Genomic DNA, 8,985 nt, shown 5'->3' with positions numbered 1-8,985 from the left:
CGGACTAGTACAGGCAGCCACACACACACACACACACACACGTACATGCACGTCGCTATATAAGTGCAATAATCTTGGACGCGACGAAAACAGTCTTCTGTGGAAAATTGTTTGAAACGTAAACCAGAACTCAAGTCTTTATTTATACTCTGAGTTGCGCGTGCAATATCTTCTCTGCAGTGTTTGTAGGTGCACGAGGCTCCGACGCTACTTGATCTTACCAATACATACGGGGCTGCTTACAGTCTTTGGGAGTCCTAAAAGGGTGTTTTATCAATCGCCGTTAGACTGGATAGCCCACTTACTGACCGACCACTGTCAGGGATGACATACCTCCGTGACAAGGAGTCATTAAAGCAATAGGCCCGCTGACTTGGTTGATGCATGTCATCGATTTGAATTGCGTGGAGCGATGCTCATGATGTCGATCACTGGAATGTCTGGTCCAGACTCGATTATTTACAGACCGCCGTCATATAGATGGAATATTGCTGAGTTCTTCGTTAAACAACAAACAAACCAGAATGGTATTTTGAAATTAAGTGAGTATGGTTTTACGCCGCTTTTAGCAATATTCCAGCAATATCACGGCGGAGGACACCAGAAATGGGCTTCACACATTGTAGACATGTGGGAAATCGAACCCGGGTCTTCGGCGTGACAAGCGAACGCTTTAACCACTAGGCTACCCCACCGCCCCTTTTGAGATTAAGAAAACATTAATTTTATTCGGCGCACAGATCCGTAACGAATAATGAGGATTCTGACGGGAATATAAAGTTATATACCGCTAACGATATCGAGTTAATGGAGTTCGAGTTTCTGTCCTTAATTGGCACTAAATACTGTGTGTAAAAGTGATAGGCATTCATTATCTGTACCTCTGGCAAGAACCATTCTGTATTCACTGATATGTGAACACACGAGATCAGACTTCCAGACGACCTCAGCTGACATTACAACTTCCTTTCTACGGTAACTGGGGTATCATTGGGTGTGGACAGCACCCGCAACTCATTCTTACACTTCACCATGGATGCGGAAGGTTATACTTTATCCACTACTCGGAACATTCGGACCAGCAAAATACACCCCTATATCTACTGACCACATTCTTCACAGAGAAAGTCCAGCATAGCATGGCTTTCTCAGAATGGAGCCCACATGACCACGGACAGTCGTAGCTTGTAACCATTGCCAAAGCACCTTGGTCTCTAGGTGCATCACACTGGGGTAGAAGGGCATGTTTACATCAAATTGTTCGGCAGTGCCGAAACGTAATTTGCATGGACAATAATTTCTCGTCATCGGTCATTGAGTTATTGAAGATGAAATTAATGAATTTTCACCTTCATAGCCGCATTGTCCAGTTGGGAAGTAGACCCAAGATTGCACCTACACTAGGAGTAAGTTATCAAGAGCTCTGTCAAAGAGACCGATTCTGGAAACCTGTCTGAATGATTTGTTTTCTTTGTTGTTTAACGCAGCACTCGGCAATATTCCAGCCCCATGACGGCGATCTGTAAATATTTGACAGTGATTGACATGATGAGCATCGATCAACGCAATTGGGATACAATTACGTGCTATCAATCAGGTCAGCGAGCCTGACCACCCGATCCTGTTAGTCGCCTTTTACGACAAGCATAGTCACCTTTTCTGTCTGAATGAACAATTAATTCCAAAGGCTAATTACATGCAACCAGGACATGTATTTGTCTAGACTCACTCAAGTGCTATAACTTATACGATGCTAATGTCCTTTGTTAATCTGCATCACTATTGTATAATACATTGACTGTCAGCCAACGTGAACGAGCAGTGAACGTGTCACTTTCCATTTGTTACTATTGTTTATATTTATGATTTGATCTGTCAGGTGACCATGTCCATATCTGTGGCTAGGCAATTTTGTGCAAAAATATATTGGTTCAATGAAGACTATGGTTAGAAATGAATTTCCAAACACGTGACCTCTAACATGTTTGAAAAGTTGTAAATCTGTGCCGAAAAAAGCAAATTTTATCTAATTTCAATAACATATCTACAATATCCATCAGCGGTTATGTGTTGTGCTAAAAATATTATTCAATTTTAAAAAGTTTAAAATCAAATCATATTTTAAAAATATAACCATTTTGAAGTAGGCAGTGAGTGCTGACTAAGTACCAGTACAGTTCATTTTGGGGATATAACATCGTTAACGTATGATATTTTCTATTCAAAACCAAACATCAACAAAGTATATATAGTCAACTGAGGGGTATAGTGGATCTTTGCTCCCCAGTCCTCTATGCGATACATTGCCAGACAGTGCATGGTGTTGGCGTGTAAGGTCTTTTGGGCAACTTGGGTCATCAAACAGTCTATTTGCGTCAAACACATCAACTGCGTTTATTCAAGGGCAATGTGATAATGTGTTATGAAAAGCCGCAAGTAAACATTATTTGATCTCTTAAAAGTAGGTACACATTCCTTAATAAAGCGAGACGGTGGGGTAGCCCAGTGGTTAAAGGTTCGCTGGTCACGCTGAAGACCCGGGTTTCATTCCCACAAATGGGAAGCCCATTTCTGGTGTCCCCAGCCGTGATATTGCTGGAATATTCCAAAAAACATACTCACAAAAAAACACATCAGACAAAAATGAAAACCTTTAAAATAGTTTAATGGTCACTGCACAACTTATGAATGGACTGGTCTAAAGGGTGCACTTCTTAAATCCGTTCTGATCTGAATGTGGCCTGGGCATTCAAAGAAATCTTAACCGGATATTTCCCATTGCAGAGAGTGTCTTATACATTATATAGGGAAACGTCTTTATCAATAATACCAAAGTATAAAACCACAATGTCTAAGGGGAACCCGTATAATTATTACTTCTCCGGGTTTCATTTGTCCAAGAATTATCCTGTTGGATTTAACACAATATACGAGTATATGTCCAACTTCAATCATTCGTGTACAGTTAACCACCATAAGTTTACGCATACGGCCCCAAGCGTTGATTCTTGTCACGCAGATTATAAACATGTACAGGACGGCATCAATGAATAAAGGATAAACTTAATAAGAATTATACACTGAAAATACCATGCAGTGATGACAGGGAATGTAGGGTAGAGATTTTACTGCCGCTTGCCAGATATAATTATGACTTCGATTTTTGGTCGATGTTAGTTTTGGAAGTATTACCAAAGGAAGATTGTCCTAACTTTACAATTTTCAGTGCGATAATGTATATGTATATAATATTATACTGAAATAGTTCAGAATATTCAAAAGTTTATTTGAGATAATTGGATCCACGTCGTAGGTACATTATGTACGTTGACACTTGTCGCGCCAATTACTTACAGATACCAAACATTCAAGTAACAGCACCCGCTCTACATGATGAAGCAGTTTTAAATTGCGGGGTAATAACGTCTTTGTAATTGATAAAATATATACAACAAATATCCTTACTTGATAAACGGTATTTGGGGCACTTTTCATGTATGTATGCGTGTGTGTTGATCGGGAAATAAGGTCCCGAAATAAAATGGAATTGATCGTATCTTATTAAATAATATTGATAAAACGTACACGATTAGCACTTTGATTACGGACTAGGCCTGATTTTGATATACATTCACCACATACCATTGTTGGTAGACACAGAAGAGATGGCACGACCGGCTTGTGACCAAACTGAATTTGAACGTGTGGCACGACCCAATACTTGCAGGGATGACGGCAATGTTTTTGTGCCGATGTCCTCGCAATGCTTGATGGGGAACAAATATGAATATGAAAATGAAGAGACGTGATGAGAGTTTGGTTTATGATGCAAGACTTAGTACTTAACACGGAATGATATGAAATTTAATCAAGACAGCAGAGATACAGGAACATGTCGCTGGGCATTTTTATTTTATATTTTTAAATTAAAAATATATCATTTGAGGGTAGATATTTTATTTTGTTTTAAAAGGGGGTGGGGTCGTGAGGCGGAACCCCATTCTTATATCAATGTTCAGTTTCTCTTATATCAATGTTCAGTTTCTCTTACATCAATGTTCAGTTTCAAAGACGTTAGGTCCACAGTTATCGATACAATTTACCGCCAGTAATTTCCCCCCTACTCATGTACTCGCACCGTAGAAAAATATATCGCAAAATACCGTAACTTCGAAACTGACATTAATTCCTTATTCTCACACTAATGAGTAATTACAATGTACCATCGCGTTGGCCTTACGCGTCACATAGGATTCATACCAACCTGTGCTGGTCGCGAAAGGCGACTTTTGTAATGGAGCGGGTGGTCAGTGTTGGTAACTTGGTTGATTGCGCGTCCTTGCACCTTAACGGTGTGGATCGTTGCTCATATACTCACCGCAAAACGAAACGCGAATACATACATGTTGGGTAATATATGAAGAATTACTCATATTCAAGACATATTTGATTGTTTCGATGCACAAACGAACATACTGTTATTTTGCGTCATAGATCTATGGCTCGAGAAGCACCATTTGTCTCGTGCAGGATTAGTCTGTAAAGTTTGGAAATCACGTGCAGCATATGGTGATAAGAATAAGGACACGCTTTTACGGTTGTCGTAAGAGGCGACTAACGGGATCGGGTGGTCAGGCTCGCTGACTTGGTTGATGCATGTCACCGTATCCCAATAGCGTAGATCGATGCTCAGGATGTCGATCACTGGATTGACTGGTCCAGACTCGATTTTTTACAGACCGCCGTCATATGGCTGGAATATTGTTGAGTGCGGCGTTAAACAACAAAAAAACATTGGTAACATCTCTTCTTAACGCACGTATTTCTCTATAGGTTTCTATGGTTTCTTTTGGCGGTGAGTATATTATTGGTTTGTCTGCTTCAGACTCGATTATTCATAAGGAAAGATAACAAGCCGTCGCAATATTGCTGAGAGTGGCATTAGACGAACACAAACAGCCTTAAGTGTTACAACTGGGTAATTTGTACATTTATGTTACATGGTCACAAACAGGTTGTGTAATTTTATATTCTTGCACTTACCTTACTTATTGTCACATTCCCTACATTTCACAGCTGGGCATAAAATCACGTTGAAGGAATCTTCGTCTTGGATAACCTTCAGAATGCACATTACAAACCTTAAAAATCCAAATGAACGTTCATTATAAAGACAACAAAAGTAAGTAGAGGAATCAATAAAAAGCATCTATGTTCACGTTTGTAGGGGCGGTCGGGTAGCCAAGTGGTGAAAGCGTTCGCTCGTCATGCTGAAAACCCGGGTTCGATTACAATATGTGAAGCCCATTTCTGGTGTCCCCCGCCGTGAATTTGCTGGAATATTGCTAAAAGCGGCATAAAATCAATCTCACTCATATGTGTAGAAGAATCAATAAAAGCATCTGACCCGTAAAGATTCCGGGGTAGAATAGGTCTTTTGCAACCCATGCTTGCCGTAAAAGGCGACTATGCTTGTCGTAAAGGGCGACTTGGTTGATGAATGTCATCGATCCCAATTGCGTTGATCGATGCTCATGATATTAATCACTGGATTGTCTTGTACAGACTCGATTATTCTACAGACCGCCGTCATATGGCTGGAATATTGCTGAGTGCGACGTTAAACAACAAACCAACCAACAATCTTGTACCTGATAATAAAATGGCACCACTAAGTAAAATGTATATCACACGTATACACGCACACGCACACGCACACGCACACGCACGCATACACACACACACACACACACACACACACACACACACGGACATGCACGCATGCATACCGCAGTAATATAAACCTAATATATGCACTATATCAGTATGTGTGCATAACTCCAAAAAGACTCAGTGTACTGAAATACTACTGTTCAATATATTGCTGGTATATTACGGTATATATTGCTGACAGTTATAGATGTAAGCTGTAAATTATTGATAGAGATAAATGCATCTTAAACAGCTACAGCTACAAGCTATAAACTATATCAATTACTCAAAGCACTTTATAACAATATGGTAGCTTACTGTAACTATTGTATCTTGGTGCAGTAGAGAGTGCTCATGTTTGTGTAAGGAGCGGCTACCGTACGTAACTAAATTATCCACCCAAGTCTAAAATACATAACTTTAAAGACACACTATTTACATGCTACGACATAGACTGCCCTGCCTGCATAGACGTCGCATGATGTGACGACGAAAATATAGTGTCTAAATCTATTGTAAGCCATTTACCTCCAGATACCTTTAAGACATGGTATTGTAATAATTTCATAGTTTAAAAGTAAACGTTGAATGACGGCACATGTTATAGTGGCTTGCCTTGCGTTTTAAAAAAAATGAATAATTCTCAACAGAAAAAAAGATGGTGAGACATTTCTCTCTGTATGTATGTAGCAATAGCGCTTCGGTCGCAACGTCCTTTACAGAGAATGTCTCCTGCCATGTCTACAAATAATACTGCGACAGAAATTCTGTGGCGACAAGAACTCAATTTTATCGGGTAGCAACTACACCAGCGTATAGTTCACTCCCTTGAACAACAAACAACTGGCCATTCCTTTACCCTCCCTATTGTATTCTGTACCTTTAAACAATATCCATTAAACTTTTATACAAACTGTCGAATCTTACTAGTAACTGACTAAAACACACATCAACATATTAAACCGACTTCAGCAGTCAGGAACACTCTGACATCGCAAGTGAAACTTTATACCAAACAAGGGTGGAGTACGTAACAGCCGTCTAGAAAGTTGTGTCGGCCGCTGAAACTAACAGTAGTCGAGTCACTGATTGATTACACTGTGCACGCTGCATATTGTGGATAAGTCAGAACTGCACCGCTGAGGACGTCTGTTGGATTTATTTCACGGTAAGGTTGTGTTTGTTCTGTGGTATTGTTTTCAATCAATTTCGTAAGTGTTGCGTTTATAAACAAAACTCTCTTCTTAACGCCTTTAGTAGAAACACCGTATAACCTTATGCTATAAACAGTGAAAACTGTCACTGTCAACGGTCAGGAATTTCGTTTGCAGTGTTTTCACATCCCCAACAGTGATGCTCTGTGACACTGCGTATATTATCGTCTTGTCATCGTCCACTCGTTATAAGATACTTTGGGGGTTTGATATATCTTCAAGATAGAAATAATGTTCATAAAACTGAATTTGGCATATGATTCCAAGGCTTTCATTCCATATTTTCATTGATTATTAGAAAACAAATACTTGTTCTTTCATGTTACAAATATCTTCAGTCCTCAAGATGATTATTATGTTTGTGACATATGTATATGTTTTTTTCTAAATTTATGAACAATTACTTTGATACCAAAGAGTTGAATATTCTTGTAGTCTAATGTAATATTCATATTTAGATTTATTTATGAATCTAGCACAGATGGCATCTAATTATCATTTTTACATAAGCGATGATAAATCTATCAGGTGCAATGCATCTTGTTGATTTGATGCACTAAAGAATCAATACAACCAGTATTAATCATTCAGCTTCATGCTAGAAATCAGATTTTCCACTGATTAATGAAATTTTCAACAGGCATCATTAAGTGCCTTATATAACCTGGTACCCAATTTGGCAGAGAAATGTCAATCATTGATTATCCATCTTACTGAAAGTGAAATGCTTGTTCAAACCCTTTCTCTAAAGGAGGCTAAAACAAACTGTAATATTCAGTTCTAATACCAAAACGCTATTATGGATCTTCTAATCATTACCCCCAACTTATAGAATATTGGTACAGTCAAACACCATTGTGTTGGACTTTGATGTGTCGAACTTTTGGTGTCTCGAAATAAAATCAAGGTCCCTGCATATTCCTCTTTATTTATTATTTTCGGTTATGTCGAACATTGTATAACTCAAAGTATTTATGTAGGTCCCTACACAATGGTGTTTGACTGTATTTAGAACCAAATGATGGTTAAAAAATAAATATATCATCTCTCCTATTTATGAACTAAAATATCAGGTTCCATTGCCAAAGTCAGTTGTATTGGTGTCTTGCTTACTAGCCATACTCTGAAACCTTACCTTCGAGATAATATAAAACTTGCAATTCCTAATATTAATGGGCTGACAGTGTGGTTAAGATTAAGTTAAATTCATAAAATCATGGGTTAATATAAGATACCAATGCCTTAAGACTGTAAGGGTACATGAAGAACGAGTGGTGTAACCATACGTCGATACGGTATTGTGTCGCCCACGATACAGTGCATCGATTTACGACCCCTGCATCACGACACATATGATGCATTTCAATACAAGTTGTATTGGTGTAAAAACATGTGAATAATTACAGAAACTGTTCAACCACCAGCTGTTGTAGATACTCTGGTATTTCATGATTTGTCCTCTTTATCCAAAATAAAAGATTTTGAACTTGTGAAATAAAAGTACTGTATCGGGATACAAATTGTATTGCATCTATAGTAGCGGGATATGTAGCATATCGCAGCCCCACTGTATCATTACACCTCTACTTAGAACATTGCAGGTGAGGTGAGGTGAAATGGGTTTTACATCACGTCCAAGCTTATTGAACTTATATTGCTACGTGCATGCACATGTGTGTGTGTGGCTGCTTGTACCAGTCCCGACTGATGCCGATTTATAGTGCTAGCCCACTGAGATACCATGCAGCAGTTTAACATGAATACCCCACTCAGACACAGTATACTGACTCCGAACCGACCAGTCCTTTTTTTAGCCCCTTAATCCCGATAGCCAGACAGGGTAACAACAAGTACCATCTTTTGACATCTTTTGATATGATACGGTCGGGGATCGAACCCTGGACCTTCCGCCCTCTGGTCGGACGCTCTACCACTAGACAACGGAGGCGGTCGTTAGAACATTGTAGAAATCATGCTTTGTATAATAAAAACACCTTGTGATGATGTTCATTATGTGAATGAATGAACTGTAATGAAGTTTTGGTATGGATCCTTATCC

The 8,985-nt window shown here is 39.0% G+C and overlaps 1 protein-coding gene across 1 annotated transcript in view; it reads left to right on the top strand.

Annotated features, from left to right (window-relative positions):
• The first annotated feature begins 6,740 nt into the window (after positions 1–6,740).
• Positions 6,741–8,985, top strand: part of LOC139458363 (follistatin-related protein 1-like) — a 51,314-nt gene continuing 49,069 nt past the window's right edge. Inside the window, exon 1 of the mRNA XM_071239771.1 lies at positions 6,741–6,880. The gene's annotated coding sequence lies outside the window, so the exon portion shown is untranslated. The remainder of the gene's footprint in view (positions 6,881–8,985) is intronic.

The sequence above is a fragment of the Haliotis cracherodii genome, unplaced genomic scaffold (genome assembly GCF_022045235.1).
Source record: "Haliotis cracherodii isolate W230 unplaced genomic scaffold, xgHalCrac1.p SCAF_12, whole genome shotgun sequence".
Taxonomy (NCBI): Eukaryota; Metazoa; Mollusca; class Gastropoda; order Lepetellida; family Haliotidae; genus Haliotis; species Haliotis cracherodii.
This window is presented reverse-complemented; position numbering and strand designations above follow the sequence as displayed.